The following is a 24,608-nucleotide window of genomic DNA, read 5'->3' on the forward strand; positions in this document are numbered from 1 at the left end:
GGCACCAGGTGCTGGCGGCGGCCACCGAATGGCCCTGGGCAGGCCAGCCCCCCGGACCTCGGGCATCGTAGTCCAGACCGGACGGTTCCAAACATAAGTCCATCCCTCCATTCACATATTCATTCAACAGATAGTATTTGAGCACTTACTGTGTGGCACGTGCTGCCATACAGGAGCTGGGACACTGCAGTGAAGACAGGCAGGGCTATACAGCTCCAGCAATTCCCTAGGGGAATACACAAGAAGCGAATGAGAGGAAAAGTCACTTGCCGACCTCATCTCCCACTACGCTGTCCTTGCCAAACCCTAACGAGTGTTGCACCTTCGTGTCTTTGCACAAGCTGTTCCCTCTGCGCGGCTGAGTCGCCACCTTCTCGATGTCACTCTCACAGGCTGATCAGCCTACCTCATTGAAAACTCTACTCCCTAGACCTTTGTCTCCTTACCCTGTCCTTTTTCGCTTTTATGACTTATAACCTTTTAATATACTATATAGCTTGCTTATTTACATGTTTATTGTCTCTTGCCTGCCTCTCTTTCCCCAAACTCCACCAGGGGACAGGATTTTTGCCTATTTGTTCACCACGCCTGAAGAACCAAAGTAGATGATCAATAATTACTTGTTGAACGAATGGATAGTGATACACGTGAAGGAAATAAAATGAGGACATGGAGAATGTCCAGGAACAGGGTGTTAATGTAGTAAGGTGCTGAGGCAAGTCCTCTCAGATGAGGACATAGGTACAACGAGAATGAGAAGGTGCCAGCCACGTGAAAAACTGGGCAAAGAAGTCCCACAGAGCAGGAGGGGGGGAAAGGCATGTGCAAATGTCCTGAGGCTGGCCAAGTTCAGCGTTTGGTGGACAGAAAGGTGCTCATGGGGCTGCAGGAAGGCCGATGTCAGTTGAGATGGAAGAGGACAGCAAGAGCACAGATGGGAGGAGGGGGGTAATGGCGGGTAAGAAATTTGGGGAAGGTTTAAGCCGGTAAGCTTACTAGTGGAACGGGATAAGCACTGGACTGAAAGTCGGCAGGACCCCAGCTAGGCAAGACTCGTCCTCATTTCAAAGATTTGTTGAACGCGGTCTGCGGGACATTCCTAAGCATAAAATCACTGAGGGCTCGGCACATAGTAGGTACCCCAAAATGGCGTGGAACGAAAGCCTGCGTGCCCGCGCGAGGGGACTGGGGGCTGCCAGGAGCTCGGCAGCAGAGCCCCGGTGGCCCTGGGCGGCGCGTCCGAGCGCGCCAGACCGGGGCGGAGCAGGGGCGCCCCGCAGGGCGGCCCGGGCGCCCGCCCCCCGCCCGGCGCGCGGGCCCGTCGCGGCCAGCCCGGCCGGCGGGAGCCGCCCGCGGGCGGCACTGGGCATGCTCAGACGGCGGCCAGGTCGCGCCGCGAGCGAGCTTCCGCGCCGCCCGCTCGCGCGACCTACCTGGGCGCCCCGCGGCCCCGGATGCTGCAGGTACGGGCGGGCGCGACCCCAGCGGGCCGAGGCAGGGCGCGGGGCGACCGGGGGCCGGGGGCGCGCTCGGCGCCGCCCCGCCCCCACCCGTCCCCGAGCGCGCGGTGAGCGCGCGGGCGGGCTGGTGGACGCCGCGGCCCCGGGGTCCCGACGCCACGTCGGGGCGGGGAGGGGGCGCCCGGGCCGCGCTCACCTGGCGGGGCCGCGGCGGGAGGGAGCAAGCGGGGCGGGGTGGGGCTCAGCCTCGGGCGGGCGGCCGGGACGCGGTTGCGGCGGCGGGGCGTGGGCGTGGGCGTGCGCTCCGACCCGGGCAGGGGTGGACGTGGCCGGCGACCCCGGAGGGCCCAGCGCCGCGGCGACCCCAGCCCGGGGCGCCGAGGGGCGCACAGCCCGCGGGGGAGCCAACCAAGTGCGGCGGCCAGACCTTCTCGGCTCCCAGGGCGAATCCGCCTCTCGGCTTTCAAAGATGGCATTTCCTGGGCCTGGCACGAACTCCAGCGCCAATAAATCCTCCCCGTTCCGCGGGCGATATGGAATGATTTATCAGGTACCTGCGGTGAGACAGCTGCAGTGGAGGGGAGTGTATGTGAGCACGCCCAGCCCCCCGGAAATTCCCATTTTCAGCAGCCTAAACTTATTGAGAAGTTGCCGTTGCCTTAAAAATTCATGGGAAGTTGAGACAACTTGACACCTGGGTTTTCCGAGCTGATGGAAAGAGCTTGTGACTTGGAAACTGGAGACTCCGTTCAAGTTGGGCTCCCCCTGGCCAGCTGGTGACCTTGGGCGAGTTGTTTAACCTCTCTGATCTTCAATTTCCTCCCCTGCAAACAGCCGGTAATAATGCCCACCTCACTCGGTGGTTGGGTGGATTAAGTGGGATAAATTATGTGGAGGTGTTTGGCTCCGTGCCCGGCACTAAGCAAGGGAGCAGTTGACGTGATGTGAATTTAATTCGTTTAGAGACCCTCGTGGCTCCCATTTGACCAGGAAATTAGAATTACGAAAGCATCTTTAGGGCCTAGTGGCAGAGTGACAGACCCTGTCTTTGTGCCCTGGAGAACTGCAGAAGTCAAGGGCTTTGGAAAAACAATTTAGCCGAATTGTAATCGGAGAGCATCTTAGTTAAAAGCAGTTTTATACATTCAGAAACTCCAGAAGTTGGCAGTTCAGCTTTACTTACAAAAGAGCTGGTTTGCAAGATGATCCATCTTGCAAATGTTTAAAGAGATGATGGAAGTACAGCCTGGTTAGAAGGATTTCTGTTGGAAAAAGCTCCCCTACCCAACTTTCCTGATTGTTCAGATCAGGGTTTCTTAACCTCAGCACTGTTAACATTTGGGGTTGGATCATTTTTTGTTGTGGGGCCTGTTCAAAGCATTGCAACATATTTAGCAGCATCCCTGGTCTTACCCAGTAGATTCCAGTAGCAATCCTTCTTCCTCAGTTGTGCCAACCAAAAATGCCCTCCCCGCCACCCTGACCAAGTGTCCCTTGGGGGGCAAAATATCTCTTCTTCCCCTTTAGAACCACCCTGCTTTCTGTCATTAGCCTACCTGAGTTGTTCAAGAATTTCATGTTATGTTTAACCATCGTATAGCCTTATAGAACTGTGCAGAGTGCATCCACATGTATCAGCTCAATTTTTACAACTCTCCCATGAGGCCAGTGTTATTCCCATTTTACAAATGAGAAAATTGAGGTCTTGAACAGCTGATCATACTGCATTGCCCTAGGTGGGATAGAACTCAGGTCTTCTTCCTTGGGCAGGTCTTTTTCTTCTTCATCCAGCTGCCCTTTATTGTATGGAGACTTTGAAATAGATGACTTTCCTGGCGATTAAATCAACATGTAAAGGAGACTGGAAGCTGGAAACCTTTCTGAGATTGACTAGTTGAAAATTAACAATGGTAAGCTATTATCTGACAGTAAGTCATTCTAGTTAAATATTCTAGTTTATAGTAAGCGCCCATAAATCCCACATACACTTAATGGAATACCAATTTGCAGAGAATCAGAGTAGAATAAAACATGCCTAATACTCTGTATTGATCCTGAGTTGTCTCTGGTGACTGGCCATCTCCTAAAACTGGACTCTTATATGCAAATTAGGCATTAGCTGAGGAATGTAAAAGGTCAAGTTACTGAAGGCATTTTCCAAGTGGCTTTCTGTTCAGCAAGCATTTATTGAGCTGCTTCTGTATATCAGATGCAGTGCTGGGTGAGGATGCTGAGTAGACCAGTGGGTCCCAGCAAACCCAGGGTGCCTGGGGGAACATCCCTGCCAGGAAGGGGCAGGTCCTCAGGGACAGCTGGGAGCAGGAGAAAGAATCTAAGTTAACACAGAATCAAATTCAGAATACCTCACTGCTTCACCACTCCTGTTTTGGACCTCTTCTTTCACATTTTTTCATAGAGAAGAATCCTGGCAGCTTTTATCCTCAGGCTAGTGGCAGGAACCTGGTCAGAGACAAATCTTACCCCTGAAAGAAGTTGGTGTTCCCAGCTGGTAACTGACTTTAGAGGATTGGGACCAACTCCTTGATTGTTGACTGTGAACTGGGAGGGTTCGCATACATTGTTTAATTTCAGTGCTGTTCTTTCTCACTCTTGCAGAAATTGAGCTAGCAAAGGTAGTCTGGGGCCAGCAGCAGGAGGGATGAACTGTGACCTTCTGAACCTTTGGTCCAGGCACAGGAGGAATTCTGTTTTCCAGGATGCACATAATCCACCCACAGGGCTCAGCTTTGGGGATTGGAGGGAGCAAGAAGGCCTGGCCCCCTACCTCCCCGCTGAACCCTCAGGATTTGTGGTAGGGACCTGCGACTTTGACTGTAATCCCGGTACTCCGCTTCCTTCCACCAGACAGCAGTGGTTCCTGGAAAGCAGGGCCAATCCCTCTTCATCCGTTCCCAGGTCTGTTGCAGGGGCTGGAATGCCTAAGGCACTCTGCACTTACCCTGGCCTTGACCTGCTGGTGGAGGCAGGGCAGCCTGCTGGTGTTGCTTCCCAAGCTTGGGCTCTTCTTACCAACTGTATTAGAGATGGGCCAGGATCTGGTCAGTGTCCACGCTGCTCGGGTCTCACAGGTGTCTCCTTTCATCCACCTGAAGGGGGATGAAAGGGAATGCTTTGGTAGGCCCCTGGCTAAAATCTGATCTAGTCATGGGTTCCCAGACCTGGAGATCTTGCAGCTACATAGCTTCTGGTTATGTGTGCCCCTGAAGCTACTTTTGGCCTCCAGGTTAAGACCAGCTGAGAGCACAGATTTCACAGCAAATTCAGACACTTATTGAGCTGTGTGTCAGGCCCTAGGGTTACAAAGGTGAAAGACCCTTATCTTGGAAGGATGCATGGTGGAATTGGGAAGACAATGACGTGTGTGTGTGTGTTTGTGCGCACACACACACATGCTCTGTATCTACTTACCTGTCTCACAGTTACTTTAAAAGAGGCTAAAGCCAGATGTGAGAGAGACCAGTGGAGGCAGCCATTCATTCTGATGGAGATCAAGGAACACCATAAGGAATAGTCGGCATTTGAATTCAGCCTTAAAGGGAGAAAAAGATGGTATTTGGGGGGCGGACAGAACAGCAGGTGCTAAGGCCCAGAGACCATGTGTATATCAGGAGTGGTGACTCTTCCCCAGGTCTGGCCTCCTGTAGTCAGGGTACTCCCTCATGTCTGTAAGGGGCCCCAGCCTCACTCAAGCCAGGGGTAAGTGGCCATTCTCCTTGTTCTCCCCAGCTAGAAGTGATGCCTTTGGGTTCTCTTCGAGGCGTGAGCCCCTTCTGCCAGGGATGCCTTTGGTTTTCATTATGAAACACTGTTACGGCACTTACTGTTCTGAGTGCTTTCTAAATATTAACTCATTGACCTAAACCTTGGAGCAACCCTCTGGCCGTGCTTTCTACCTGGGTACCAGCAGCTTGCTGGGTAGGTGGGGGCAGAGCTCATCTAACCAGTCTGTGTCCCTCTGTGGGTGATGCTGTGATCATGGGACGGCTTCTTCTGGCTGTGGTTTATACCAGTGTGCCAGGAAACAGCTGAGTTGGAGTTGGGATGGAGTACCGGCTGCCATGACCCTCTTTCCATCAGGGGGCCAGAAAGGTTCCGGTGACTACATTTTCTGAACCAAAGACTGGGATCTGTTGTCGGAGAAAGAATGTTTGTGCTACTGCTTCGTGTAAGAGGAGGGCCTGGGAGGTGTTGTTTGGATACTGAGAGAGTGGAATTTTTGAGACAGTTTGATGCTTTATGTGGAAAGTTAGGACAGAGGATTTGAAATGGGGATAGTCCTGGAAAATTCAGGTCCCATGATTTACCGTCAGGATACACAAGGTTTTAGTAAATATTTAAAGTGATGTGTAGTTTGGAGTGGATTTTCGGTACTAAACCCCTTGGTGCCTCAAAAGGGTATAAATAGTACTGTCTAGTCCCAGAATCTTGTAAATTCCTACCAGCCCCACATTACTGATAGGGTGAAAAAAACTGAGGCTCAGAGATGGAGTGACCACCCGAAAGGCACGTTGCTCATAAGCCGATGTGAGAGCCAAGATGCGAACCCAAGTCTTTTTCCTGGACAAGTCATTTAAGTGTAAAATGAGGATAATAATGGAAACTGTTTCCTCTAAATGGACTATTTTAAAGGAGCTAATGAATGAAAACCCACTAGGACAGAACTTGGCACAGCAAAGGGTCCCCTCCCTTTGTGGTCAGGCCGCTGACCCTCCAGACAAATTTCTTTTTATTGTTCAATGCCAAGAGTCACTGTGGGTGAGTAATGGCCCACTCCGAGGCCCACTATGGGGCCTAGCTCTCAGAGCTAAAGGGACGTTCCAAGGGGCAGGATCCAGGACCAGAAAAGGGCCATGGCCAGCTGGATGCTGTGGGATGGAAGGCACTGGGCTGACTTTGGGAGTGGAGTGTGAAGACCTGACCCCCAGCACCTTGCTTCCCTAAGGTGGAGTCAGCCTCAATCTAGACCCGGGGTGCTTGTGAGCGAAGCAGCGACCAGCTCCGTCAGCCATCCCTTGACCCTAACCACTAGTGGGCCTGGAGAGAGGATGTGACAGTTGGCGCCCGCTTTGCTCCCGCCAGCCCCCTCCCCCAGTCTGGTTATCAAAATCCTACATGGCTGCTGTAGAAAATTACAGTGTCAGGGAACAGAAGAATCCTCAGTGATGCTCCTCTGGGAGGCCACAGTCACCAACACTGCTGCAGTGGACCCCACATGCCTTCTCACCTGCCTGTTCTCTGCACTCAGGGGGTTTTTCAGAAACACCTCCTGTTGTTTGGAGAATAAAGGACGAGACTGATTTTGGCGTCTCCCTGGACCCCCGGTGTGCATGCTTTGGTCCCTGCTCACCTCACCTGCCACAGGGGCCATGAAAGCCTGGAGGCTTGCCCCCCCCCCCCCCCCCGCCCGCCCCCCCGCTCCCCCGCCCCCGCCAGTTAACTCCTGCTTTGGGTGTTAGCCCATGATTGCACATGATTTAGGTAAAACTGCCAGTTGTAAATGCTCATGCTTCCAGATTTCTCTCCTTTGACAGCACTTTCACGGTTGCAATTTTGCAGTTAATTAGTGTAATTATTTGTATTAGTACCTGTCTTCCCAGCGACACGGGGAGCTCTCTGAAGTCAGGGTTGATCTGGCTTTCTTTTCAAAAAAAAAAAAAAGGAAAAAAAACCCAAAAACCTTTCTCTGAGACTTATATTTTTCCTTTAATTTTTTATTGTGACCTGATTCAGACTTATAGCAAGGTTCTCAGAATAGAACAAAGAACTCTCATATACCCTTCACCCAGATTCCGCAGATGTTACCATTTTATCACATTTATTTTATTCTGCTCTTTATGTATATATATTTTCTCTTGAGTCATTTGAGGGTTATTTATAGATTCTTCCTTTCCCTCAAAATACTTCAGTGTATTTCCTAAAGGCAATGACATTCTTCTCTATGACTACAGCACAATTTTTAGAATCAAGAAATCATTACTGAAACAATACTATAATCTATAGATCTTACTCAGGTTTTTGCCAGTTGTCTCAGTTGTGTCCTTTTGTAGCAAAGAAACCCCCAGATCGTGCATTTCATAAGGTCCTCCTTTCTCTTTAATCTCCCTTAAACTGGAACCGTTACTCAGCCTTTCTTTGCCCTTTATAACCTTGACATTTTTGTAAAGCACGGGCCCATTATTGTATAGAAATTTCCTTCCATTTGAGTCTGTTTTAACTCACCATTGTGTCTCCAGTTTCACTGGAACATCAAATGCACTCAGTAAATATTTACTGAATGGAGAGACCGTAAGATGGAAGGAGGTAGAAGGGAAAAGCAGGTTTTCTGGTTTCCCGCACAGCCACTCCTTTCCTTGCTGGGGGATCTTGTTAGTTGCAGTCATACTGTCTATAGGTTTGAATCCTGTATTTTTATAACAGAGCTTTTCCCAGAAAAGAGAGGCTTCATCAGGGGCTAGCGAGCCTGCTGTCCCTAAAGGTATACAAGCAGATGCCAGGTGATGGCTTGGCAGGGGGTGCTGGAGAGGAGAATGGAGCATTTGAGGAGGGGCGGGACTCAGCCTGGAGGTCCCTCCTAGTGCTCTTTCTCTGTGACTCCTACTTTGCAGGCTTAGGGACCCAAGAATAAAGCGATAAGAATTCATCACCTAAACCAGAACATTTTGAGATAAAAGTGAGGCTATTAATAATTGCATCTCATGAACTAGCCTCAACTGGGACTGCCCTAGGCAAATCAGGAGGTATGGTCACTCTACCCAAATGTGACTTTGAGTTGGAGATCAGCCTGGAAAACCCTCTAGCACTAGGAATCCTCTGCCTGGATATAGACAGAACTAACCTTGGCACTGCCTGTCCAGCCCCTGTTCATGGCTCTAGTACCTGCGGTGGGTCACACCTCCCTTGCCCGTGCCCAGTCTGCTCCTGCTATACCAGCCTTGTTTTGCGCCCCCCCCCCTCCCCTCACCTGTACCTTCCTGCCAGATGGACTATTATGAGAGCCTGGGAGGTCATTTACATACCCTGGCTGGATGGAGGAGGAGGGACTGGGTCTATGATAGATGCACAAGGGGGACCAATAAGCCAGCTGTGTTTCCCACTGATAAATTCTAATGGAATTCAAGAGCCAGGGTGTGTAAGTGAGGTGGGACAGGAGACCAGAAGCTCCCTAGACCTTATCTTTTTTCCCCTGGTGCTCACACTTCCACTGTCCTTCCTGCACAAACACCCACATCCCTCTCCCAGCCCTAGTTCTGAGATCAGAACCAAGTGACTGGCCTTTGGCAGAGGCATGGAAGCAGGTGGCATTGGGGACCCAGGCACAAGAGGATGAGCATTAGATGACCAGGAGGTGTAGACAGGGAGTTGGATGCAGAGAAACCAGGCAGGAAACCAGCGTCTAGGGGTTCCAGTAACAAGGTCAATACAAGGCCATTTATCAGGAAGCCTAGACTTGCAGTGCCGTGTCCCCAGATACTTGGATCAGAGGGGGCAGGCACGGGGGTCTGTAGGGTTCAGTTCTTTTAACTCATTTTCTGCCTAGCAAAAAATAACAAGCCCCTCCTTCCTGGATTAAAAAGTATCATAGGATAAAAATGTGAAGGTTTGGCGATATTTTCTGGGTCATCCCAGTCATGTGGACTTCATGAACACAGGCCAGTGCACTATAGTATTTTTAAAACTCTAGGCATTGGTCGCTTTCATGGCAAAGCCAGTTAGTGAGGGAGTGTCCTCATTCTTCGAATGCAAGATACTAGCACTTACTGAACTTTGGAAAGGTTTCTAGTGAACTGTGATAGGATGTCTTACCAGTTAAAGATATTCTTTCTCCCCTGCCAAGGCACAGCTATGTAAAAGCACTTAGTCTGAGGTCACGATTTTTATAGGACAGAAGGAGTCACACGGTGTCAGAACTGGAAGAGACCTCAGAAGAAATGTTTCCAGCTCCCTGGTTTTATAGATGGGTAAACTGAGACCCTGAAAGGTCTGTGGCGGGCTCCGTGGCACACGTAAACAGTTGCAGAGCAAGGACTAGTACCCGCAGTTTCCACCCCCAGATCGTAGGTATGTCTTCTAGATCTCATCTAAGGAAGTTGATCCCATGGACTGCATCTCTCTCTTGTTAACAGAAAGTTTGTTCACTACAGAAATACTTTGTATTAGCTTTGAAGCCGGTTATGCATTTCTGGCTCTTCTTTGTGGAAGTTGCTAGGCTGATTTTCTTTTTCTGTTTTCATATGGAAAATGATATGTATCTTCCACTGAATTTCTGTGGTATACACTAGTGTTCCTCAGATTTTATCACATCAGAATCACCTGTTCAAACATGGGCTGCTGGGCCCCACCCCCAGAGTTTCTGATTCAGTGGGTCTGAATCAGACTCAGGTGAGGCCTGCAAACTTGCATTTCTAACAAGGCCCCAGGTGCTGCCGCTGCCCCCCGAGACCTGGGACCTTGCTTCGAGGACCACTACCTCAGGCTCCACGGCAGTTTCAGACAAGTGCTCTGCACTTTGCAGCCCTCATACAGTATCTGTCATTTTGTGACTGGTTTATTTAGCTTGGCATAATGTCCCCAAGGTTCAGCCATGTTGGAGCAGTGTCAGAATTTCTTTCCTTTTCAGAGAGGAGTAATGTTCCGTTGAACGCGTGTGCACCACACTTTGTTTATTGGGCATCTGTCGGTGGACACTTAAATTGCTTCCACCTTTTGACCCTTGCAGGTAATGCTGCTATGAACATGGGTGCACAGAAAGACATCACTTTGACTGATTGGGACTTGGAAGCACAGGCAGGGTGTTTAAGTATTTGTAGAGCAGTCCTGACTTTATCTACCCCAGCATCGCCCACCAACACTGACCCCTTGACCAACACTGCCCTCGCCATGTTGGTCAGAGACTGCGCGCTCGTCAAGACCACGTGGCCTGTTCTCATGTCTCAGCCCACTGGGTCTGGATTGCCCCTTCCTCATATCAGGGCTTCTATGATGTGGCTCCACAACCTCCCCTCCCCCCATGGCTCATCCTTTTTCCTTTATCCTCTGTTCTTATCATTCTGCAGGCTTTCCTGGGTAGACTCACCTGATGCCATTGTCAGGGGCTTCACAGGGCCTGATCATCTCTGGGCAGTTTGGGTCATATGGTTATCACATCTGAACATCTCCTCCGTGAATGTCCCCAGGTCCCTCCTCTGCACCTTCTTCCTTGAAAACACAGTCTCCATAAAGTGACAAGTCTTCCAGCTTATAAATCCAGGGTCACCTTTCACTCACCTGCACACCTGCACTGGACAGATCCTGCCCCGTCATATGTCCTCCAGCCTGCTCTTCCTTTCCGCCCCTCCCCCCACCAATCCCACCCCTGCTAAAACTGGGTTCGTCTCTGTGCTTCTCCCATTTGCCTCTACTTTTGCTTCCTACCCCCCCACCGGCCCCTCACACCTATACCTCCTTCATACTGCTGCCAAAAAAATGTTCCCTACAAAAGCACCTAAGATCACCCTGTTCTCCATGGATTCCATCTGGCCTTGCTTCCCCTGTCTCTAACCCCAACCCCATAAGCCATATGCTCTAAGCCAGGGCTTCTCAAGCTTTAGTGTTAAGTTGCAGATTCTGCTTCTAGGGTGTCTGGGGTGGGCCCACAGTATGCATTTGTTACAAGCTTCCGGGTGGTGTTGAGACTGATCCACAGACCAGACGTTGAGAAGCCAGACTCTAGAATAGATCTGTGTGTCACAAATAAAAGTTCTACCAACATATTTTCAATCTATAAATAATGCAAGAAATTTTTTATGTAGTGGGATAGTTTTAATGTTCTTTTTTTATAGTTAATCTTAACTTTTTTCAATCGTAAAGGCTGACTCACGGTTGCAGTGATGACTTGCCACTTAAAGACATTTTAGAAGACTAAGAAAGGCTTCTGTTTTTAAGAATCACCAAACAGGTCAAGGTGTGTGAATGTACAGGGGTCACGAAAATGTTTTCCTCTTAAAGAGGCACATACTCAGGATCAGGGCTCCCTCTTAGGAGCTTCTGCAGGGCAGAGACTGCCTCTTAATCAGCTCCATCCCCAGGGCCCGGCCTGGCTCCCCTTAGGATGCTGGCTGAAGGAGAGGAGGAGTCTGGGTCTTCCTCTAAGAGGAGGTCACCTCTAAGAAACTGATGTTTGGATGCACCACGCCTGGGTTGGAAGGGGGACCCTGTGCCTCCAGCCCTCCTGGGGAAGGCACTGTCCATCATAGAGGGAGGGAAGGGATTCCTGGCAGCTGGCCCTTGTTGAGGGGCATGTTCACCCATTTTGGGACTCTTAATAAGGCTTTGCAGAGCCGGGAGGGGAGCCGGCTGGGAGAAACGTGCTGGTGGAGGTTTCCCAGGAGCTGGGCTTCAGCCTGGGAGGGGAGGGAGGAGGTCATGGAGGGCTGAGGTCTGAGGGCAAGCAGGCAGGAAGATGCAACCAGAGTAGCTGGGAGAGTCTGACTCTGTTTGCCACACCAGGAGGGTCAGGGAAGTAAGTACCACAAGGCAAAGAATCAGGTTCATGGGGGAGGGGGGGGGTGAGTAGTGGGAAGGATGTAGTAGCCATTTTTGAGCAGCCTGCTCCAAAATTTTGTTATCCTGTCACCCAGTAAGTCCAAGCTCTGTAGTCTGTCGACGAAGGGTTTCATGACCTGGCCTCCGCCTGCCTCTCCCACTTTTCTCCTACTTTCCCTCCTTTCTAGGTCCTGGCCCAGTGCAGATGGGCCGCCTCAGCTCTAAGCCCCCTTCCAGAGTTTTCTCTGCAAGGCTGTGGGGCTCCTTGTTATCTCTTGGTGCAGGTTGTAAGGTTGGGGTCCTCTCTGCACCCCACCGCCACTAACTCTGTGACTTTCGTTGAGCTCCTGATGTCTCGATTTCGTCATCTCCACACTGGGAATGACAAGTACCTCCAGCTCACAAGGTCCGGGGAAGTGCTTCTCCCGGAGGCACGTGGTGGTTACTTAGGAGCTAGCTGCAGGTTTGCTGTCTTGCTCAGTAAGCTTGACCAAGGAACCACAGGGACATTCATCCCCAAGTGGGGCCAGAGGTCTCAGCTGGTGAGCGCTGTGCTGTGTGGGCCCACCTGGGCAGGGTGGGGCTGAGGCGGTGCCACCGTGGGGGTGGATGTGAAGGTCCCTGCTGCTGAGGAGCCAGACGCCACAGAGGTCGGAGGTCGGAGGTCGGGTATTCGCTCCTTTCGTGGATCTTAAAGATAGCAGCTGGCCACAGTGAAAAGGTGGAAGCCGAAGACCAGGGGGAAGTGGGATTGGGGTGGAAAGCAGGGTCCCTCAGACTTTAATGTGCATACGAGAAGATTCGGGTCCTGTAGGTCTGGGGCAGGGCCTGGGAGTCCGCATTTCTAACAAGCACTCAGGTGATGCTGATGCCAGGCATCTGGAAACCGCACTTCGAGTGGCATTGGCCTGGCGTGTGACCACGGTAGGGAGGAGGCTCGTGGAGAAGAGCACATAGAAGAAGCAAAATGAGCACAGCTGCACCCCTTTCAGTTCAGCTCCTTGGAGATACGTTGGAGTGGCAGGTGCCCTCAGGTGTCTGCAGACCGGCAGCTAGATTGGAATTGGGTTGTGGGTGATGGTGGAGGAGGGGGAGCCTGAGAGCTATGAGGTAAGTATTGAGTGATTTGATTGTGTTGTTTGATAGTTCATCTTCAAGGTCTAGCTTTGCCATAAGAATCCCCTTGGAGGCTGTTTTTGTCCCAGGCTGAGCTCTGGTCACAGCGTGGACAAGGCCCCAGCAGCCAGGGCCACACAGCTGTTTTCAGAGCACTAACCACACCAAAAGGTGATTATTTGATTATTCATGCGTTTTGCTCTCTGAGCAGCCTACGAGTTCCAGAAAGCAGGGAGAGCTGAGACAGCCTCTTACTCACCTGAACCCTAGCACCTGCCCTGGAGTGTGGCTGCAGGTGGGGGCTCATTAAATGCCTCAGGGATTAGAGAGGGATGAATGCAGAACAGCATGAAGGAAGAATGTGTAAACCCCTGTGACTGAAAGAGCAGGAGAAGCAAGGCCTGAGCTGAGACCATGGGAGAATGTGGGTGTGGATGAGGGAAGATGATTTAAGGAGTCCCCAGGACCTTAAGTAAAATGCCGGCAATGTCTTCTGAAGATAGAATGGGGCCTCACGAGGGGCAGCTGCTGGGGATTTGGGCATCAGCTCTGAGAGTTGGACTGTGTGGGAGCCGAGGCTTCAGCGGCGGAGGGGAGGAATAGGAATCTCAGCCAAGCCACCATTGTATTGATTTGAGATCCAAGAGCAAACCTGCTTTCCTTCTCCTTTAGGAGAGGACAGGTGCCCAGACTTAGGCAGATAGAGGACAAAGAACTTTAGCTTCATGAGCCTGGGTAGAAGCAGCAGACTGAGACTCAACACATGGCAGGGCCAGAACACACTCACAGCGCGTTGGCCCTCCCTGTAGGAGGGCTCTTCGAGGTGGGGGTCCATTAGCTCCCTGGACCTCAGGTGCCCTTTGAGGTGGGGGTCCGTTAGCTCCCTGGACCTCAGGTGCCCTTCGAGGTGGGGGTCCGGTCCATTAGCTCCCTGGACTTTCAGAGGCTCCCATGAGTTGGGGTCAGCCTCATTTTTCTGAGTTGAAAATGGTGTCTCAGAGAGGTTCAGTGACTAGCTCAAAGCCCCAGAGCTGGGAAGTAGAAGAGCAAGCCTGGGGTCTGTGAGCCAGGAGACTGTTGGGTGGGGCAGCCCAGCCTTGGAGCAGGATTTCTGGGGGAGGAGTGGTTGCAGGTGTGGCTGACAAGGCCCAAGCACTGGCTGGCCGGCTGGCGGGGGTTGGGAGGGCAGTTGGGGGCAGGCCAGAGGAAGAGGAAGAAGCAGGGTGGGGTGAATGCAGAAAGGAGAGAGGAGGAGATGGCCAGACGGAGGTTTAAGTAACACCCTGGGGGCCAATAAAATATCAGGTGACAGCTTTTTTTTTTTAAGTTCTATCAGTTTGATTTTCTTCAAACTCATTGCTCGTTATAATTTAGGAAATACAGAAAGGTCGAAAGGATAGGAAAAACTAGCAATTATATTTATGGTCTTGAGATCCTTTATAATTATCTTAAATGTGTTCACTGTAGATACAATTTTATAACCAGCCTTTTTTTACTTAATATTGTAACATTTCCCATTATGTCACTATGTCATTATGAAATGGGCATCCTGGGGCTATCTTGTGATTTACTTAACTAGCCCTCTGCAGTTGGAAATCAGCGTTTTTGGTTTGTCATTTTCAGCGCGAAGTGTTGTTGGGAGGAAAATCTCTGCAGATGACGGTTTCATTTCTGGGTGTATCCTGGCAGTGGGTTCCTAGAAATGGAATTGGTCAGACCACCTCCCGGCATTGGCATTGTTGGGATGATCTTTTCTTATCTCTGACACAAGCCTCCTGAAAGTGTGGGCGTGAGCCCTGTGTGCATTAGTTTGTTCGTTCATTCCTGTGTGCATTTCACAAGCATTTATGAGGCGCCCGTGGGGAAAGACTCCACTTTCTGTGGCCAGGTCAGTGGAAAAACAGCTGCCAGCATCTCGGGCTAGACTGAGACGTGTGGGAATGTTTGATCACCCGCCCCGTCCCAGCCCCGCCTGCCCCGGGAGGCAGGGACAGCCCGTGGGTCCGGAAGGAGACTTGCAGGCCTCCGTGGCTGCAGGGTCCAGTCAGTGCCAACCATGAGTGTGGAGCTGCCTGCCTCCCCTTCTGTGATGCTTAGCGGTGTGGTGAATACCAAGTAGGGTGCCCCCCATTTTACCTTCTATTCGTGCATTCCACAGACACCTCTTGAGTACCTCATGTGTGGCCAGGCACTATTCCAGGGGTGAGGGATAACCGTTAACTAACAAAGTCCCTGACTTTCAAGGAACTACCATTCTCGTAGGAGGTGGGGATGTGGGAGTTGGGAGGAGACAATAAATACTTAAGTCCAGGGGTGATAAATGGTAAGGAGAAATATAGAGTGAGGGAAGACCTTACTGATAGGTAAAATTTGAGCAGACGCATGGAGAGAGTGCAGGTGGGGGATGTCCAAGGGAAGCAAGTTTCCAGCAGTGGGAATGAGCTTGGCGTAACCAGGGGCTGGGGGGGGGGGTGCGGAGTGAGAGCAGTGAGGTGCTGCACCAGGAGGGCAGGAGATGGGCTTGTGGCATAATGAGATCTAGGACTCCAGGTCCATTTTTTTTCACTAGGAGGCTTGGGAGCCAGACAGCCATTCCTGCCACTAGAAGCAATTCGGTCTAACCTCATACCTTTTTGTTGCTTATCTACAGTGGGTGATCGCTAAGACCTGTGTTTGGTGGGGGAAAGCCCTGGGAGTTGAAACCCAGACTTTGGGAAGTCACGGCTTTCGTTGGCCCTGGGGTCTCCTCTTCTGTGCAATGAGGGACTTGAGCTAGGAGATTGGTAAGGAAGTGAGGAGTTTCCCAGGGCTAGGACTCAATTAAGTGCCATCAGTTAAGTGCACTAATTAAATCTTGGTCATTTTAAGTTAACTGATTGGAGTGTGTACATGAGATTGTTGATACACACTTCTTTCTAAGATTTATTTTTATTTTTCTTAAGATTTGTATTTTTAGAGAGCACACAAGTGTTGTGAGCAGGGGGAGGGGCAAAGGGAGAGAATCTTGAAGCCGACTCCTCACTGAGCATGGAGCCCAACACATGGCTTGATCCCACAACCCATGAGATCATGACCTGAGCCAAAACCAAGAATTGGACACTCAACCAACTGAGTCACCCAGGCACCCCAGTAGATATTTAGTTCTTAATAAGTGTAGCCTGTCAGATTTGTTACAAACAAGAGTTGCTCAGCCAGCTGTGGGTGCTTGCAGTAATGGTAGGCAGGTTGGGGGGGAGGAACATACCCCCCAGTAACTTTATCCATTCATTCATTCATCCATCCCACTGGCAGTTATCGAGCACTTAATGAGTACCAGGCACTGGGCTGCCTACATCCCAGTGGTGATTTTTAAGAGACCCAGATTCTGCCTTCATGAAGTTCACGCAATGCTAGTCCTGCCAGTAGATCATGGTGGGGAAACCCCTACCTCACACCATATACAAAAATTAACTCAAAATGGATCAGTGACCTAATATATGAGCCAAAGTCATAAAACCTGTAGAGATTTTTTAAAAAAAGGAGTAAATCTTCATGACCTTGAGGTTAGCAGTGGGTTCTTAGATATGATAAAAAAGCATGAGCAAAATTGTACTTCCATCAGAATTAAAAACTTCTGTGCATCAAAGGACATCAAGAAAGAAAAGACAACCTACAGATTAGGAGAAAATACTTGCAAATCCTATATCTGGTAAAGGTTTATTCAGGGTATATAAAGAACTTCTATAATTCAACCTAAATTAAGATAACCCAATTAAAAATATGGACAGAGGACTTTGAATAGACCTGTCTCTGAAGATCTACACATGGCCAATAAGCTCATGAAAAGATGGTCGACATTAGTCATCAGCGAAATGTGAATCAGAGCCACAGTGAGATACCACTTCACACCTACTGGGATGGCATAGGAAAGGATGTAGATGTAGAGAAATTGGAACCCTCTTCCATTGCTGATGAGGATGTGAAATGGGGCAGTCTCCATAGAAAAGTCTGGTGTCCTCAAGAAGCTAAACATAGAATTACTATGTCCCAGCAATTCCACTCCTAGGCATATACTCAAAGTAATTGAAAGCAGACTCAAATAAATGCTTGTACAGAGATGTTAATTGCAACACTGTTCATAACAGCCACATGGGAAACCAAGTGTCCTGCAGACAAATAGATGAATAAGATGTGGTATATCTGTACAATGGTATATTATTATCCAGCCTTAAAAAGGAAGGGCATTTTGACACATGTTCCAACATGGATGAACTTTGAAGATATTATGCTGAGTGAAATAAGCCAGACACAAAAAGACAAACGTTGTCTCATTCCACATATATGAAATATCCAGAAGAGGTAAATTCATAGAGACAAAGTTGAGGTTGCCAAAGGTTGGGGGAGGAAAGGAATGACGAGTTATTGCTTAATGGGTACAGAGTTTCTGTTTGGAGTGACAAAAAGGTTTTGGAAATAATGGTTGGTTGCACAACATTGTGAATGTAATTAATGCCCCTGAATTGTATGCTTTAAAATGGTTAAAACGGCAAATTTTGTGTTCTGTTTGTTTTCCCGCAAGAAAGATGGAGAGAAGCAGTGTGAGGTTTGGGAACATGACTGCCAGGAGCTGCTCTGTTTGATTTCCCTCCGCACTGGGCCCCCATTTGCTCAGTCCTGGCCGCCTTCAGCCTGGTTCTCTTTTGATGTGGGAAGTCAAACGAGGTGACAGGTGTGGAGTGTGGGTCGTGGGAGACGGCTTCCCGTCCCCTTTAATTCTGTCCTTCCCAAGTGTAAAAAGATTGTTCTGTCTGGTAGAAAAGACAGAAAACAGTAAACCTGGTGGTTTTGTTCAAATCCTCATCAATTACCTGCTCATCTGTTTTTTGCCATTTTCCTCCCGGGCAGGGGGTGGGGAGTTGTCTCGCCCCTTCCTGTCACCTTGCTGCCACACATCTTTGGTGCTTTTGCCCTAAAGCAGGGCTCCACTGGGCCCCACTTCCCTGACCCTTGTGGCAGCCCTTGGTCACCTGCTCCTCCTTCCCTTTCCACGTTTACTAGTTCTTTCGGAAGTTGGAGCCCTGCAAAGTAGAGGCACTCGGACCCTGGTTATGATTTCACCAAGTGGAATATTGTAAACTCTAACAAAAAAATGCCATGCCAGGGAAGTGGTTGAAATACCTGGACAAATGTTTGACAGTGGAATAATGGCAACAAGGACAATTAAAAAAAAAAAATACCCCCAGTTAGGACAACACTGTCAGCTGGCTTGTTTTCTCTGATGTGCGTGGATCAGAGCACACCCTGCATGGCAGCTTGTCTGCATTACTGCCCCCTCCTTCCCCTCCAGGGTTAGCTACCTTCGGGTGACGGCAGCGAGCTTGTCCTTCACAGCTGTGGAGCTAGATTCAGCACAGCCTGCGTACCTCCCACAGCTCGCCGAAAGAACAGCAAGGCTTAGATGCTGTGTGGCTGCCTGGGATCCTCCTGGAGATCCAGGCCCCTGGCACCCCTCAGATCCCCCACCCCATGGCTGTCCTCAGGAGATCCTGGGCTTAGAGCCCCCCTGTGCAGCTGAAGGGGAAAGGGTCTAAGTTGAGCTCAAGTTGACTAAGAAGCCCTGCCTTTCAAGGACTGCAGTGAACCTGGGCTTCCATCAGCAGTCCTCTGAGTTCTAGGATCCGTGGAGGCAGGTGAGGTGGAAGGGAGGGGAGGCAGGGACACTGGCTGGGTCTGGGACTGGCCTGTCACTCTCAGGAGCTCCCTGGAAGGAGAGCTGTTGGTTACAGTTCGGAGAGGCCCCAGGCCACACTGAGGGCCTGGCCTCAAGAAATGAGGTGACCTACTCCTGTTCTCCCACTGCTAATAATTAACCCGGGATGGGTGCCTGTGAGCTGGAAGGACCTGTAGATGTCATGCGCACGCCCTCCAGCCCACACCTTTTGCAAAAATGAGAGGAAGTCCTTTACTACAGCTTCCTCAGCCCTGAGAGATGTGTGCCACATTTTAACTCCTCTCTCATCAGCACGCCCTTGGCAGTCTGAGGGTACTTTGTACTTTTTCTTTCTTTTTTTTTGGAAACACCTGTTAAATCAATTGTGTCATCTTGGAATAGGGTAATAAATACCCAAGTCATTACTCAGGTTTCTGATGTTGCAGAATTGGGGGGCAGGGGAAGGTCTTCTGGACCATTTCCTCCTTAAGAGGAAATCTACGAACATGTGAGCTATGGGGAGTGTTTACCAAGCTTATCTCAAAAGGTAAGAACATACCTTTAGCCAGTAAATTACAGAGACCGCAGTGCTTAAATGGGGCCTTCCTCTCTTCCCCGCCACAGTGAATCACCTGTAATTCATCTTCCTTCCCCGTCCTGTGGGCCAGTGGACTCAGTGGGCAGGTGTGTGATGCCCTGCTCTGAGCATGGGATCATCACTCCATTTGGAGGCGGACTGTGACTGGGGCATGGCTCTTGGAGTCGAATCTACCAGTACTGCCCGTCAGACCCCGTCAGAGTGAATGGAGTCGGGAGGAATGGGGGCAAAAGTATTTAGAAAACTCTGAAGCCCTGTGGGACCCTTGGCTATTCCTCAAGACGAGAAGCCTGGGGATGGCAAGGGCCGGGAGACTAGGAGTGAGGTGCTTGAATGGGCGGGCGCATCAGTACTCCCAGCAGCCGCTGGTGTCTGCTGTGGGCCGGGCAGGACAGCATCGCTCCTCAGAATTATTTACATATGAGGAAACAGACTTAGGTGCTTCTGACCAAGGTGCTGTCCTCTTAGGAGTGGCCCGCAGAGACGAGCTCACTCAGGTCTGGCTTACTCCTTCCGGCCTCCAATGGGCCCTGGCCACCAGGAGCCCTGAGGCAGTGGTGTTACTCTTCTCCTACCCTTAGGCTCTCCTTGACATCAAAGAATGGACTGCATTTCTGTCTTCTCAGCTCCCAGCACGGGGAAGCCCTGGTACAAATAAATGTAACGATGGCAGCAACAAAATAGAGTATTTGCATTCAAATATTCCTAAGCCCTGTTACTCTGATCAGCATTTGGCATGCCTTTATAAATCTTTTTTAGAGGCTATGCACTTTCCTTTCATTAATCTTCCGACTCCATCTCACCAAGTCCTAAAGCCCTGACTGACTAGGCTGCATAAAAATAAATTTTATCTTGGTGTCTAGAGACGCCGGGTTGCTGTGCCTAATATAACCCGAGATGGCCCTTCGGGTTAAAACCTTACAGGCAGGCGGTTTAAAGCTGGAAGAAAACCAGTGAAAAACGGAGTAGCAGCTTCCCAGATCACTTGGCTGATTTAGTGACAAATGGGATGATGCTTTGGTGGGGGGAGGAGGGGCGGCTGGAGGGTATTTTTCTGTGTTTCCTTGAGATGATATTATGGTGAAGGCTGCTGGTGGTGAGGATTGGGTTTCTCTGGCGAGCCTGCCACAGCCTTCAAACTCCTTGGCAGGAACGAAGCTGGCAGGATGGTCCTGTTGTGAGAGTCCAGCCTCTTGGCTGGGATGAGTTGCGATTAGCACATCTCAAACCTTTCAAAGTGACTTTAGCTGTTTTCTTTTCCGAAGGCTTCTGCTACTTTTGGCTGTAAAGGGGTGGGGGCAGGAGCCCAGGATAGAAATGTCAGTCCCTGATATTTCCCAGACACCCCCAAATGGGCGTGTCTGTGCCCCGAGGGCAAATATTAGCACGGTATTTTTGTAAAGTTTATGCAACTTGATTCATGTCCCTGTAGAGTAAATTTATTCCATCCTGTTTTCCAGTCCGTTTGGGGCCTCATGGAACTATCCAGAGGGAGAATGGGAAGAGATTGGTAGCTTGATTTTAGGGGGAAAGAGCTCAGTATAAAACATTCTATCGTCTATGTTTTGGGCTTTATATATTGCTTTTTGTCCACTCATATTCTTTTATCCTGTTTCAGTGATGGTCCATTTTAGTTTTTTCAAGAATGAGGTAGCCGTTTAGAATTCTTTGCCATGAGAAGTCTGTGTAAGGAAGCCAGTTTTAACGGTTCTGCTTTGAGTGGGCTTACATGTACAGAAACTTAACCTTGGCATTGTTGAAACGGAAGTCATAACAGAACCTTGGTCTTGGAAGCTCAGAGTGCACCCCCCCCACCTCCTTCAATGCCAGCCTGCCCTGTGGAACCTTCTCACCAGAGGTCTTATCCAGCTTCTCTGCTTGATCACCTCTACTGACGGGGATCTCCCTCTCTCCTGACACAGTCCCTTCCAAATTTGTGCAGCCTTGACTGTTCAAAAGCTCTTCCTTCTGTTGAAGGGAAATCTGTTTCTTTCATCTTCCACCCATGGAACCCTTGGGGTTTAAATAAACCAGTCTAGGGACGCCTGGGTGGCTCAGTCGGTTAAGTGTCTGCCTTCGGCTCAGGTCATGATCCCAGGGTCCTGGGTTCGAGTCCCGCATCGGGCTCCCTGCTCCGTGGGGAGCCTGCTTCTCCCTCTGCCTCTGCCCCTCTCTCTCTCTGTCTCTCATGAATAAATAAATAAAATCTTTAAAAATAAATAAATAAATAACCAGTCTAATGGTAGTAGTAATAAGTACCATTGATTGGACACAGCTAGGTGCCAGTTAATTTGCATATATATATTCAGTGCTTAAAACCTTGGAAAGCAAAGACAATTCCCCCCCTTTTATAGGTAAGGAAATGGGTGAGTGATTTCTAAGTTCACGCAGCTACTGAGTGGTTGAGCTGGGGTTCCAGCCCACATCTGATTCCATTGTTGCTGACCTTCCCACAGCCTCATACCATGTCCTGTGTGACGGCCCTTGGATTTTTAAGCACCTCATCTCCTCCTCCTGGAGATTTCTCTAGGATACCACTTATTCCTTAGACACTGCTGCTAAACCTCTTTCTTTGGAGTTCTTAAAATGTGTTTCCCCTCCGGGCTTTTGCAGATGCACTGTGGCATGAGAACCCGTTCTACCTAGTAGACTATCTTAGCCTGCAGGATTCCCCATGAGACCTTGGTGAACTGGTCCCACTGCCCACCACAGTCAGGTTGGGAGCCCTTCTCCTGTTCCTCTGAATGAGTCCTGGGTATTCATCTCCCTTAGAAGCTGAAACTCCAGGCAACTCTGTCTCCACCCCGCCCCCCCACCCCCACCCCTCCAACCTGGCCTGACACAGAGCAGGTGCCCAATAAATGAGTATTGAGAAATGGTCCAGAACTCCTTGGCCAAAGGCTGAAAGTCATTATAAACAAGATTAAGGGTCTGTGAAATTGTAGTCCTAGTCCAATGTGGGACTTTGGCCAGTTGTTGGAGGATGTAAGGACAGCTTGTCTGGCGGGGAGTCCTGGAAGTCCTTTCCCCCAGCATGGTTTGGGTCAGTCCCTCTAAGGGCTGATGTGTGTCTCCCTCTTTGTTCCAGGAGGCAGGCTTGCTGGCCTCTGAAGTTTCTGGGTTCACCGAGGTGGCATCTTCACAAGACAAGTTCACCAGACACTGTTCAGAGCCTTACTTAGGGGGAGACCACATGCCAGCCTTCTCATTTCTCGGTAGCCCACACTGCACAGATGCCAGACACATCCACACGCACGCTGAAAACAGCCCTGGGAGGGCTGAGTCCTGGGAAATTGCAGCTTAACATTGCACCATGATAACCTTTCCTAAACATTAAAAAAAAAAAAAAAAAAAAAACTTTAAAAAAAAATCTCATGAAGGGGCACGTGTCTGGCTTGGTCAGTAGAACATGCCACTCTTTTTTTTTTTTTTTAAGATTTTATTTATTTATTTGAGAGAGAGAGAATGAGAGCACATGAGAGGGGGGAGGGTCAGAGGGAGAAGCAGACTCCCTGCCGAGCAGGGAGCCCGATGAGGGACTCGATCCCGGGACTCCAGGATCATGACCTGAGCCGAAGGCAGTCGCTTAACCAACTGAGCCACCCAGGTGCCCGGAACATGCCACTCTTGATCTCGGGGTCGTGAATTCGAGCCTTGTGTTGGGAGTAGAGTGTACTTCTAAAAAATCTCATGAAGGTGGTGGTAAAAGTCAGAAGAGTAGTCACCTCTGGGGGAGGTCATGTTTAGAAGAGGGCATGGGCGGGGTGCGGCTCATGCCAGGCTTCTTGAGAGCTGTGCACTTAGGATTTGTGTTTTTTTTTTCCCCCTCTTGTGATCCTTCAAAAAGAGGAGGGGAGCGGTAATGACTTCATTTAACAGAATCACACGTTTAACAAGAGTTTTCTCATCGCTTGGGGGCAGACTTTGTGTTGAGTTCCTTAGCATCTCAGCGCCACCCTGAAAACTTCACCTCGTGGAACAGAAGAGGTTGGCTTCATCACCTCTCTCCCAAAGCAGGCTGCAGCTCCCACCAAGCTTTTTATCTTGCCCTTCAGGGAGCTTGAAACGACTCCCTTGTTATCCTCCCAGTATCAAGTATAACTCCTATTTTGTTAGTTTTGCCAGTGTCATGGTGTTGAACCTATAAATAAACCCCGGCTCCATAATAAGAAAACTATTTGGCATTTTGAAGATGTAGGAGAAGGAGGATGCTAATTACCGGTCTCTGTTTGAATACAACTAATCCTACAAATTACTCCTTCTCCGGGGGAGGCGGGGGGGGGGCCTCTGGTTGGGAGATCCACTCCCTGAACAAATTACAGGATCTATGGAACAAACGCTTTGATCCCAAGATTGTAGTTCTGGAGTGTGAGGATCAATAATTGCAAGATAATTTGAGTATTGAGCTGTGCTATCGAGGGGACTTGAATGAGCATTTTCTCCCATGTGGTGGCAAATAATGTGAAATGTGAGAGTTAAGAACTTTCATCAAAGTGTTCACAAAAGCATTTATTTTTTTATAAATATGATATTAAATACTCTTATATATGCATACCCCAAATCAAAAAGTCTTGTGCTCCAATACTTTTCACTGTCAGCTGTGATTATTGTTTTCAATAACAGGCTTTAAGCTTTAAAAATGCTGTTGAAAAATTAATTTGTCCTGAGCCTCTATGCCGAAGAATTAGTGCATTGGCTGTAACATTGAATTAACAATATGAAAATGCCATCCTTAATAGAATTTTTCTATTTTATTGATATTCATAGTGATTGTTTACATTATAAACTAGTTTTTAAAAGAAGTCTGTGTATCTTCGTATTGTTATGCAGTGTTGTACTTTGGATATTAAAAAAGCCAAGTAGGTGGGGGGGGGGGGGATAATTGCCAGAAAGCAGTGTTGATAAATTTATGGAAATTAGCCATGAGGAAAATTAAGTTTCATGTACCAGTTGTAATTTTATCAACTGCACATAATTTAAAATTAATAAAGTGAGGAACACCTGGGTGGCTCAGTCGGTTAAGCGTCCCACTCTTGCTTTCAGCTCAGGTCATGATCTCAGGGTCGTGAGATTGAGCCCCATGTGAGGCTCTGTGCTGGGCATGAAGATGGGTGTGGAGCCTGCTTCGGCTTCTCCCTCTCCCTCTCCCCCCCCCCACTTGCACGCAAACACGCTTTCTCATTAAAAAAAAAAAAAGTGAAAT

At 49.5% G+C, this 24,608-nt stretch overlaps 1 protein-coding gene across 1 annotated transcript in view; it reads left to right on the top strand.

Annotated features, from left to right (window-relative positions):
- Positions 1-1,399: 1,399 nt before the first annotated feature.
- The window catches only part of PTPN3 (protein tyrosine phosphatase non-receptor type 3), a 104,797-nt gene continuing 81,588 nt past the window's right edge, over positions 1,400-24,608 (top strand). Inside the window, exon 1 of the mRNA XM_035016113.1 lies at positions 1,400-1,463. The gene's annotated coding sequence lies outside the window, so the exon portion shown is untranslated. The remainder of the gene's footprint in view (positions 1,464-24,608) is intronic.

This window comes from Mirounga leonina, unplaced genomic scaffold (genome assembly GCF_011800145.1).
Source record: "Mirounga leonina isolate KUSES-001 unplaced genomic scaffold, KU_Mleo_1.0 Mir_170, whole genome shotgun sequence".
Taxonomy (NCBI): domain Eukaryota; kingdom Metazoa; phylum Chordata; class Mammalia; order Carnivora; family Phocidae; genus Mirounga; species Mirounga leonina.